General features: G+C 37.4%; 1 long non-coding RNA gene across 1 annotated transcript in view; it reads left to right on the top strand.

Moving 5' to 3' along the window:
- The first annotated feature begins 2,681 nt into the window (after positions 1-2,681).
- The window catches only part of LOC148123987 (uncharacterized), an 81,493-nt gene continuing 71,849 nt past the window's right edge, over positions 2,682-12,325 (top strand). The window contains exon 1 of the long non-coding RNA XR_015740231.1: positions 2,682-3,010. This is a non-coding gene — a long non-coding RNA (uncharacterized LOC148123987). The remainder of the gene's footprint in view (positions 3,011-12,325) is intronic.

Here is a 12,325-nt window from a genome sequence, read left to right as displayed (position 1 = left end):
AATAAAAGCAAATTATCATCCACTTAAATATCACTGTGCAGTTATAATTTAAAAAATGCCATGCAAGTTGAATATTTTAAATGTATTGAGCATTTTTTAAAAACTAGACTGCTTAAACATAGTTTTTTGGATTCAGATTTAACTGTGTATTTAGGTTAAGTGGACATCCATAATCCTTCTGTCCTCTAGCAGTTTATCCAGGTGTATAATGTTATAGAAAGGTTGGCCTTCCCAGTAGATGGTGTGAGATACTGAGAGGAAAGCAGATTCTTTCTCCCAAAATGAAGCTTCACAAAGTTTCTATGCCTGGAGTGTCAAACTGAATTTCTTTGAGGGCTGGATCAGCATTGTAATTCTCCTCCATGGGTTGGCTGGGGACAGAGAGAGATGGGATGCACGTGCATCGTTTTGGCTGGTGAAGTATTGCAAGAGACCTTCCAGGCTGAAAATGGACCACATGGGGGTCATGTGCACCCCCATGCCCAGGGGGGCAGTCCTTTCCTATTTCCAGGCTAGCCCTGTGGGCCAGATTTAGACACTCCGCGGGCCAGGTTTGAGTTTGACACCCCTATTCTACGCAGTTATGGGTGGTCACCATTTCTAACTATCCCCTTTTACCCCCTTTCTACCTTTTGCCTTCACAATTATATATTTTATCCCATAATAAAGACAGACATGATCCGCAAAAACATATACAATAATTAAGTCAACTATGTTTCAAATGCCACTGGACTCCTGGCTCTTTTCATGCAACATGCTTAATCTACTCAGTCTTCTTTCTGGCAGCACATAGTCATACTGCTTAGATAAAAAGTCACTACTTTGGAAACACACATTTCTTCTCTTTTTGCTCTAGGAAATTCTTAATATTTCATGAACCCTCACGTCCGGGTGAGTTCAGGCAAACCTTTGTGATATTGTTAGCCTTTTTTCCATTGGCCATTCATGCAACAATAAATGTTTCAGTGGTATCTTCTGTACTGTCAAGCCTTGGCAATTAAATTATGTCATGGAGACTTCCTTTCCAAGCCATGTTTTCTCTCCAAGTCCTCTTCTTAGAAGACTATGTATAAAAATTTAGGTGAATTTATATGGTAGAATAACTTCAATGAAATACTTGACTGGATATGTTTAGGAGTAATTTTACTTGCTGTGAGGTTGGAAGTGTAGTCAGCTGATCTTGTTGGTATTCCCAAAGTACATGAGTTCATCAGCTAACAGCAGTTTAACAGCAGTTTAACAAGCATTTATATTTAAGTATCAAGTGAAAACAAAGCTAAATTGAATTCCTTTAAAAATTTCCAAATAACGCAATTATTCTATAGTCAGCAACTTCTTTTAAGAAAACATGCAATTAAATAATTTAAGTCTGTATATCAATGGTAGAAGCTGCTTTTTATAATCCCTTCTTCAATTATGCCATCTTTTTAAAATCTTACTACAGAGAGTTTCTATAATACCTGGAAAAAAACTAGAAAATGCTAATGGAACGTTTTAGAAGTACTGATATATTGGTAAATTACAAAGAACTTACACAGGCAGGCTTAACTAGTAAGAAAGTATAGCATCTGAAGGCTCTGCAACCTTTTGCTCATTTTGTGTGTGATTAAATCTAGGGACATATCTTATGATAATTTGCTTACAAGAAACTACACCTTCTCTATATGCATATATGATTTCATGTTTTCTTAGGCATGACTTTTTACTTTAAAAATATATAGATTTGATTTGTTTGAAATTATAGTAGTTCAACTTTTCACTAAGAAACTTAACTTTAGATGTGAACCATAATATCCAATATATATATAAATGTGACATTTAACAGTTCATTCAGTCTTAAGCCTGGCCTGAGATATGAGTAACTTGATCAATGTCCCCCATATGCTACAAATAATAGCCCACCAATATAGTGTTGAATGAATGGCAATCAACTCTTGCCAAAAAAAAAAACTGAATCAAAGTGGGTCTATGCATACTTAGGCTCATGCATTTCAGAAACTTTGGGATTGAAATGTGCATAATTTGTCTCTGGCAAAGGATTTGCTAAGATATCTTGGTTTGTGATGCTTACATTTCTTGAGAAAGCCAGTTTTCAAGACAATGAGCTGGAAAGTATAAAGATTGTTTATGTATGTTACCTTGTAAGATAAGTGGGTCTATGCATGACAATGACTTAGGTTCATGCATTCCCTTGAACTGCTCTCAATGTGTGTGTAGAGAAAGGCAAAAGAGTCAAGATGGCAGCCATGAATGGACCGCCCCCCCACTCCTTTTTAATCTGCTGATAAACTTGCCCTCTTTATAAATTCTTCTCAGAAGCTTTGTTTTGTAATTTGCATAACAAAGTAATATTATCTCTATGCATCACATCTCAGAGCAAGACAAACGACTGGCTGGGGAGAACAAAAAGAATTGAAGTCCAACATCTTTGAAGGAAGCTAGATTTGGGAAGAGTCTCTTGAGCCAAATTCTGAGTCCCAGAAGCGTTTCCTTATTTATTGACCCTGTCGCCACATTTCCTCAACATTAGTCAGCCCTCGCGTGTTGCGCTCTCTCTTTCTCTCTCGTCGCGTAGCGACATTCATTAACTTCCTCTCTAGCCCCCGCCACGCGCCCGCTTTCCCTCGGCACGACATAGAGTCTCTCTAATTTTAGGCGGTGTTGCCTGGTTATTGCTATTTCCTCGCACGCGGCATCAGAGTCTCTTCCCTGAAGGGTAGAAGAATTACTGGCCGCCAAAAAAATTGGCGCTAGAAGAAAAAGGGGGAAAAAAAGTCTTACTGAAGGGAAGCTGCCGAGCACCTAGCGGCTCTTCTCACCAGTCCGCCGTTTCTTCTCGTTGACTTTCTTGTTCCTCTCCTCAGACCCAGTCTGGCAACTCTCTCCTGGCCGCCGATGGCTGGCTAAGAACGGCTGATTGGGCGCGCAGTGAGAGCCTTCCATAGGATGAAGAGCTCGCTTGGTAGCAGGAAAGGGAAACTATTCGGAGCCAAATCTCAGGCTAGAAGTGGTAAGCAAGGGAGCCCTGGTGCCCCATTGATTCATTTCTTCCGGGTTTGAAGTGAGGAAAATGCCTCCTTCTCCTGCCAGGACTCCACACCTCTCAAAGCGGGAGAAGGACAGCCATTAATGGGTAAATAGGCAGCCTTGTTCAGGCAGGATTTTGCAATGTGTAGCCGCCTTTGGGGAAGGCACAGAGGGGAATGGCGAAGGATACTAGATTGGCCGATCAGGTCAAAGTTTCAGAAATCAGGATCCCCTTTTGGAGTTGTCGCGTCCGTTGGCAAGGCAAGAGGCAAAATAATGTATCTTCCACCCTCAAATGACAGCCACCAATTGAGCGGCTCTCTGGCTCGAGTAATAAGGTTACTTCTTTCCAGATGTTTAGGGAGACCTCCTTGAGATCAAAGGCTTCCCAGAGTCGTCCTGCTTATAATTTAATATTGTTTCATTGAGTTCACTTTTTTCTTTTCTTTTAATCCCCTTCTCTTTAATTATTTACGTTTCAAAACTTTTAATGAACACTTCGTATCTAATATGAAAAGTAATATGGACCTTCAATCTATCTAGAAACCTTGTTTTTTTAATTGGATCCTTTTCTTTTGCAATTCTAGCAAACACATTCGATGCATACTGCAAAGATTTATCTTTTTAAAAAGACCTTGTATGATTTCTTACATATGAAGCAGGGCTGTGAACTATTGAAATAAGTTCAGCCAATTCTTTATGGTAAAAGCACTTAGAAACTCCAGGTTATCTATCAGCAGCACTCATATTTAATTGGCTGTTCTTAAATAGTTGGAAAACATTTCCTCTTTCCCATATTATAAGAAGTAAGAAATATTCCACCATATTTTGTTATGGATTGAAAGTAAATTTCATTGGCAAGTGATAAATGCAGAAAAACCTCCAGAACCTGAGAAGGAAAATATAGCATTATGAATGGAAGAATTAATTTTAATCTACTTGTGAATTGTTGAGCTAGATTAATAACAAGAAAGAGTATCAGGGATTGAGGTCAGCATCCTTTGCTGTACCAGAGTTAAGTGACGCGTTCCCATTTGTTTTGACACTCTCAGGGCAGAGTCTCGGTGTATAAAATCTGTTAGACTTTAACAGCCATTATCTGGGGAGGGGAAAAAATCAGCTGATTAGTAGTCAATTTGTATATAAATTTACAAATATTCTGTATCCAAAATGTGTGGTTAAAACAGGTAACCAGCATTCTTGTTTGGAAATGGGCTTCTTATTATTAACAAATAGAAAACAAACAAATATTACTGTTGAAAAAAGAAGCAAGGAAAATATGCAGGTTAAGGTTCCTTGAATTCTTATCAATTTGGTAAAAAGACTCAATGACTGAGAAGCGGGGTGAGAGGAAACAAATGGAGGAGTTGGAGGAGTTAGTAACTTAAAATGGAGGAGTTAGTAACTTTCCACATGCTTCCCAGCTGCTTCTCCCAAAGGGATACAGTAGGGATTTGTATGTGTGTGTGTGTATTATTTTTCCTCCACAATCCCTAGAAGATTTGGTCTGTTTCCAAATTAAGTCTTTCTTTTGCAGAGTCTTCCATTATACCAAATGTGATCCTATTCTGTTCTATTCTGAGTCACTTACTCTGCTGACATCAATGGATAGAGTCCCTTTTCTACAATTCTTCCAACATTTCACTGATAGACTGAGGAATTCTAAAATAAAGGATATAACAACAAACTCTCACAATAGGATTATGTTATGATGTTTTACTATCTTATATTCTTTGTTTTACAATAAGACTTCAGGTACCAGACTAACATTAGAGAGCCAGTTTGATGTAATGGTAAAGGTATGGACAAGAAACCAGAAGACTGAATTCTAGTTCTCCCTTAGGTAGAAAGCTGGATGAGTGACCTTGAACCAGTCATTTTCTCTCAGCTCTAAGTAAACCATTTCTGAAATCTTGCCAAGAAAACTACAATGACTTGTCTAAGGCAGTTGATTTAAAGGCATACAAAAAAGCAAAAAACAAAAACAAAAACACCATACTTATTAAAGTAGAATTAGAAAAAAACACAAAAGAAATTTAACTTTGTATCTGTATGTAACTTAAATCCTTCTTTTTCTTCCAGAATGTAAAATAATGCACATATCAGTACAGGCATATTATTGGGAAGTTTTGGGCTCCAGAGTTTAATGACATTCTTGATGTTTTGTTCTCTCTAAATCATGGAGCCACTCAATCAATTATAGATATCATTCCTTCCTCAGGTTTTCCCCAAAACAGCCTTGGAGGCTAAGCTTAAAAAGAATGACTGATCCATAGTCAACCAGTCATGGCTAACACTAAAGTTAAATGTAAATATCTCCTAAATTCTAACTCTGTAATTTTCAGATTACTTTCCTCTTCCTCCTCCCTTCCTCCTCCCCCCATTCTTCTTGAGCTACTCCTCCATCTGCCTCCTATGTGTTGTTATTGTGATTCTCCCATAATGCTATAGTTTGTATAAAATATGCTGTGTTTCCCCAAAAATAAGACCTAGTTTTATATTTTTGAGGCTTGAAAATAATCACTAGGGCTTATTTTGAGGGAGTGCCTTTTTCATGTACAGGAGGCAGCGAGTGTAGGGACTCATGGGAGTGGGAGCACTGCTCCTGCTGGCCTGATCCTCTCTGTCCCACCATCCGCTTGCCTATGGCCACAACAGGCCAAGCCTTCAGTGCTTCCTGGCCTCTGTCTGCCCTGCCTACTTGCCCTGTTGCTGCTGGGACACTGGAGCTCAGGTTTTGAAGGGACCCTGGCAGGCTGGCAGTGGGAGGAAGTGTTCTGAAGGTGATAGATGCAACTTGCCCTGTGCCAGGCAGGAGCAGTCTAGCAGGATGGCCGACAGCAGCATGTCCAGGGGGCAAAGAACCCCCACGAAGTCAGCAGCAGCAGGTGCAGCAGATCCAGCAGCTGGGCAGAGGCAAGTGGGGAAGGTGATCCTGACACACCACATAGCCTCCGGACCCATTGTGGCTGCAGTCAAGCTAAGATATGGTAGGCCAGATTGACACCTGGTTTAATGAAAGCAGGCAATTCTGATGCGCAGTGGCACCAGAAGCAGGCAGAGACACAGGGGAAACAGATGATCCTGACTTCTGCTTCATCGTAGCAACTGCTTGACCAAAACCCAAGTTCCAGGCCTGGTGGAGTACAAACTGTGGTTGCCCCCTGCTCCAGAGCCACAAGGCAAACTGTGGAAGAGAGGGGCTCTCAGTGGTGAGGTTGCCTGATGCCATGGGCAGGGGCAGGGCTAGCAAAAGTGCACCAAAAACACCTCCAGACCCTTGGAAAGAAAGAACGAGATGCAGCTTCTGGACTTTGCTGGCTCAGCCGATCTGATGATTAAGGGGCTGAGTTGCATCTAGACCAAGCTTGGTGCTTTACACACATTGCTGATCCCACAGCTACACCATTTTTAGGATAGGTCTTATTTTCGCAAAATATGGTATGGGATCCAGCATTAAGTAATTAATCTGAGGAAATAACTCTGCACAAATGTTATCCAGCACAGGCATATTAAAATAAAGACACATATCATCTTTCATTATTGTTACTTACCAAAATAGAAAGAATCTTTTAATACAGATAACTGCATTTTAATATTTTTTCATATTTAATATGTTATGCAATAAACATATTTATGCAATCAAACTGCACTAAATTTTTAGAATGGATAATGGTTTTGTATATAACTAAATCACAGTTGTATGGCTCAAGACTGAAAATGATAGATCACTCATATTAATAGAAATAGTGGTTTTGCATTTGTTTTTCTCCTTTTTGTAATAAACCCAGAAACCATGTCCTTTTGGCATGAAGTAGTGCATATTAATACACATGTTACTGTTTAATAGGATTTACATTTAAGTGACCATGCAAAATTCTAACCAGGAGGATATTACTGGTTATAATGTGTGGATCCACTACTACACTACCACAAAACATGAATGTATAAGAACAATTAAAATAAATCAGGATTGATTAATTAAGTCTAGTTATTTACTATGTTGGAGAGATGGTTTTCTCTACCCATCCCCCCTCCTATTGCTTAGATTAGGCATCAGTAAGGTAAGATTATATATTAGAGAAAATAAGTGATTGCAGAGACTGGGTGCTTACTTAAGGCAAAAACAGGAAATAATTATCAATCCGAGATCAGAGCAGCAAACTTGTTACCCTGCAGCTTATGTAAAGGAATAAAGCAGCTTATCTAAGCAGTATCTCTTCCTAGTCTTAATTAAAAATGTAGACCATCATAGGACAGTGTGCAAACTTTTTGGTCCCAGGGACCATACTGCTGGCTATCTAATTTGCAAATATGCACGTTCATTCATGTTTTTACATATGTCCCCTCCCTCCCTAATCTTCAGCAGGGCCTCTGGGCAAGAATGGAATAAGGCTTTCCATTCAACTTTGCGACAAATAACTCCTTCTCTACTGACAGTAGTATCTCCTTGCAAAAGTAAAAGAAATCATAAACTCTTGGAACAATCATTCAAACAATATGTGTAGGTCTTCAATATGTGTAGGGCTTACAATAATGTGGATGATTCATATTTTTGTAGGCTCTTATGAACTTCAGTGGGGACGTATTCCAGACTGCAGGTGTTAAAGAGAAAAGCATCTGTGGATCCTGACATATTCTGTAATATAAATGTTGCTGATCTCAGTATGATACCTAAACCATTTTCTCAGGCATCCTTGTGTGAAGTTGTTTAGCTTTTTAAATAAAAACCAAAACCAGGACATGGTGAATAATTGCTTTCATAATTAATTGGTTGTCAGCCCAGTTATTTCAGCTGTACATATTGCTGCTCCACTCAATAGTTGGTTATACACACAAAATAAGTTATAGAAACGAAAATGTTTAGTTTCTTAATAGGGTGTGGGAAATTGTAGGTAGGTTATTAACATATTTTTAGAAGAAAATTCCAAACTTGGTTATAAAAATAAACCTGGGCAATTTGTTTGAGGTGGAGAATAGATTATTAGACAGCATACTAGATAGTACTGGACAGTACTGGATAGTAAAGCTCTCGAAGGTGACCAATAATTGAATGGGGAACAATAATGCTTATACAAAAATTGACAAGTTTTGCAGATATGCCTGCAAATATATTACTGATTGGGAGAAAATGCTGGGAGTGGGGGAATGCCTGCAAGACATACTAATTCTTAATCTTTTTAGATTTAAATATTTGGAGAGGGTGTCTGGCTCTGTGGTGAGGGCAATGTTATTTTTGTGTTGTCAAAAGGATTTTCCTATCTGGAGGGAATTAAATTAAATGGGAGTTTGCCAAGTTCTTAATTGGAGACCAACTTTGTCAATTTCAACCTGTGTTCTAATGTAGCCTGAAAAGTTTAAGTGGTCTTTTGTCTGATCATCTGGAGATTTTTGATGGAACAGGGGAAGCCTGGTTTTTTGAAGTGGAGTAGGTAGGCATGGAGTAGGGTAAAAAATATGAGTGGCATTTGGCTTTTCATCCCACAATACACTTACGATTACAATGGTAATACTAGACTATGAACATTTTAAAACTCAAAGTCAATTCTTTCTAAGGATATACTACCTTTTTCAGAACAGACAATCTATCTAATTTCTGTATTCAGGAGGAGGTCCTTCTCACTGAAATTCATTTAGTTTATTGGGCTTCATCAGGAATTATCATTAGCTCAATATATATACTCTTGTCCTGTTCTAATTTATTTGAAGTACTGTCTCTTCCCAGGCATATCTCCCACCTATCACAGCAGGGATGGAGGGAATGCTATGGTCCCCTCTCTTAAGGGAGACCAAGAAGAAGGACATTCTCCATGCTGGTTTCCTCCCTATTAGAACATCATACTTGCAGAGATAAAATTGACCACCTCTTTGACACTCTATCACAAAGCCCTGAAAACATGATTCTGCCAATGGGCCTAGGGACCCATACTGATAGTGAATGGTTATCAAGTGATTGACTTGATAGCTGTTGCCAGGATTTGACAATTTATTGCTTCTTGTATTGAGTTCTATCTATTTAAGCCAATGGAATCATATTTAATGTCTTGAGTGGACAATTTTTTAAAAAATAAATAACAAAAAGAAATAAGATAAAGCCATGCTAATTTGCATGCTAAAGCAATATGACATTGCTTTCAACATACAGATCAAGCATTTTAAGATCTGGTCCAGAATATTCTGATATTGCTATGAGTCTTTCCTCCATTTTTGAAATAAGGAATAATATTTGTCTTTTTCTTTCATTGTATGCATTATCTGTTTTTCAGGATTTTCAGAGAAATAAAATTTTGGTGAGACAATCAGCAAGTTCCTTCACTATCCTAATATTTGATTTATCTGACCTTGAACACTCAGACTTATTCAAAGGAAACATATCTTTTCTGACCATGTTTCTATATCTGAATCCTACTCTTTAATTTTGTATGATGGAATATACCTCTTATTGTGCTGGAGAACTCTGAAACAAAATGTTGCATATCACTGCTTTTTCTTGTCTTCACTGAGCAGCCAACCTACAAATTATTTCCTCTTTTTTATTTCAGGTGTCTAAAAGAAGTCTTTTTAAGAAGCCCTTAGCAACTTTCTCAAACTTTGTTGATTTAGATCACTGTTCCATGGTGATCTGTCCTGCTTTCCATAATCCTACATGGGTTTCTTTTGCTATCTTCTATTTTTTTCCCTTAGAATTAATTGCAGGTGGGCTTTTAGTTGTAGATCTTTTTAAGTATCTCCCATTAATGTTGAGCTCATTTCCCATTAGCTTCTTTTGCCATGTTATACTGCTTATATTGATGATACTTGATCCTAAAGTTGAGGACTCTTCAAGAATCGGCAAACTCTGCTTTGTAAAGAATAACATTTTTACTTCACCACGCAAGCATACTCTTTAACCAAATTCCTTTCCAAAAACAACAACCCACCAATATGAAAAGTAGTCAAGAAAATAATGTTGTGAACAAAACTACAGGGGAATTATATTTTGCAATGTTATGATTACCCAATCACTATTAACGTGTTATATTTTATTACATTAGATCTGTTGATCAGTCATTTAATCAGACAACAATATCTTTCATCCAACTTCCTATTAACAGATACATTTTAAAGGCAAATTTTTGAATCAAGCTCAATGCCTGGTAACATCAGAAACATTTAATACTAAATTATTTCAAGCATACTTATGCAACCCAAGGAATTATGCCATCGGCTAAGATATAATTTTAGTTGGATACTTCTGGATCTCATTATATCAGCTCTCTGTTTTAAGTACATAGTTTTAAGTACATAGAAGGACATAGTTTTAAGTACATAGAAAATGCAAAATTTATTTATTACTATTGCTACTATTAATGTGCTCATGGCAGTTAAATTTTTCCATCTAAGAAGGAATGATTACACAATATGAAATTTTACCTCGAAATTGCAAAATCAACAATAATCCCAAAAATATGAGGTCATATAAAATTGATTTAAATTTGCTTCAGCAAGGAACTTCTGAGATATTAAAATTAAGATGCATGCCTATCAATAAAATCATATGCAGGCTTACTTTAAAGTATTTTTCACTGGGCCCAATATAACTTACTCCCTGTCAGTTTATATTTTTTATTTGTTAAAATAAATATAAAAATACAGGTAAGTGGGATACATTATTCGTTTCAAACATATTTTGTTTGAAATAAATAATACATTATTATTTATTTTAATTAACCTGGCAAGATCTGACCTTTAAAAAAACTTCTTAAGATTTGTTTGTATCAACATGAATATTCAGAATATGACCTCCTTGGGTGCCACCCTTTTTGTTTCATTTCATTTTTATTTATTTGTATTTGTCAATTGCTTACAAGATAATAGGTATAAGTAAAAAGATAGTCATGAATACATGGATACATATAAGAAAAATAAAAATATATATAAAAGAAACAATAAGACAGGGATGGTAGGCACTTTGGTGTGCTTATGCATGCCCCCTACAGACCTCTTAGGAAAGGGGTGAGGTCAATAGTAGACAGTCTAAGGTTAAAGCTTTGGGGGTTTGGGGAAGAAACCACAGAGTCAGATAGAATATTCCAGACATTGACCACTCTGTTTCTGAAATCGTATTTCCTGTAATCAAGTTTGGTGCGATTAACCTTGAGTTTGTATCTATTGTTTGCTCTCGTGTTGTTATGGTTGAAGCTGAAGTATTCATTGACAGGTAGGACATTGCAATGTATGATTTTATGTACTTTACATAGATCAGACTGAAGGCGGCATAGTTCTAGGTTTTCTGGGTTTAGCATTTTGAGTCTGGTGGCATAAGGTATTCTACAACGAGTAGAGGAGCGGAGAACTCCTCTTGTGAAATATTTCTGGACTTTCTCAACTGTGTTAATATCAGATATGTAATGTGGGTTCCAGACTGATGAGCTGAATTTGAGTATTGGTCCAGCAAATGTTATGTATGCTCTAGTTAGTAGTGTGATATTACCAGAGAAAAAGCTACGTAAGATTAAGTTAACAACTCTTAACGCCTTTTTGGCTATGTAGTTACAGTGGGCTCTAGCACTTAGGTCATTGGAGATGAGTACTCCAAAATCCTTGACAGAGTTTGGATCATCAAAGTTTGTTGTTCTATTTAAGTTTCTCTTCTAGATTTTCTTCCAATTCGTTCCCTTATCTTGCAGATGTTTGTGACAAGATAATAAAAGGAAGGGGAGCAATTATTTTCTTTTTGTCCTCCTTTATCAATTTGACATCCTGGCTAATACTATAACATGACAGCTATAGGTTGCAAGGAGTTCCTCTCTCTCTCTCTCTCTCTCTCTCTCTCTCTCTCTCTCTCTGTGTGTGTGTGTGTGTGTGTGTGTGTGTTCAATTTCTCTGATCTGCTGCTTTTGTACCTATCACTGTTTCTGACACTGACACTTGCAGGATTGAAATCATGGTCAAATTTATTTTATCAGGTGGAGATTGGCAGAAGAGGCTTAGATGCTTCAATCATTTACAAGGACAATTATGGAAAGAAGATAGAAGTACTTATAATATCTAGCCTGTTTTAAATATTTGGGGTAACATTAGTAACATTTGTCTTTATGAAACTAAGAAGCTTGGAAGCTTTCTTATCATGTAGACTTTTAGGAAGCCTTGATATTTATTTCCAAGGCAAATATTTTATGTAAAAAACCCACAGCTATTTCTTCTCTCACCAAACTTCCCTCTCCTATGTACATAAGTTCCTATGAGCGCTTGATGCAAGGAATTTCTGTCCTTTGCTACATGAAGATTGTCCTCTCCGAATGCAACATCAATTTCT

This window comes from Pseudonaja textilis, chromosome Z, assembly GCF_049901715.1.
Source record: "Pseudonaja textilis isolate UNSWEBS1 chromosome Z, rPseTex1.2, whole genome shotgun sequence".
In the NCBI taxonomy this organism is placed as follows: Eukaryota; Metazoa; Chordata; class Lepidosauria; order Squamata; family Elapidae; genus Pseudonaja; species Pseudonaja textilis.
The sequence above is the reverse complement of the archived record's forward strand: the minus strand, read 5'-3'. Positions and strand labels throughout refer to the sequence as shown.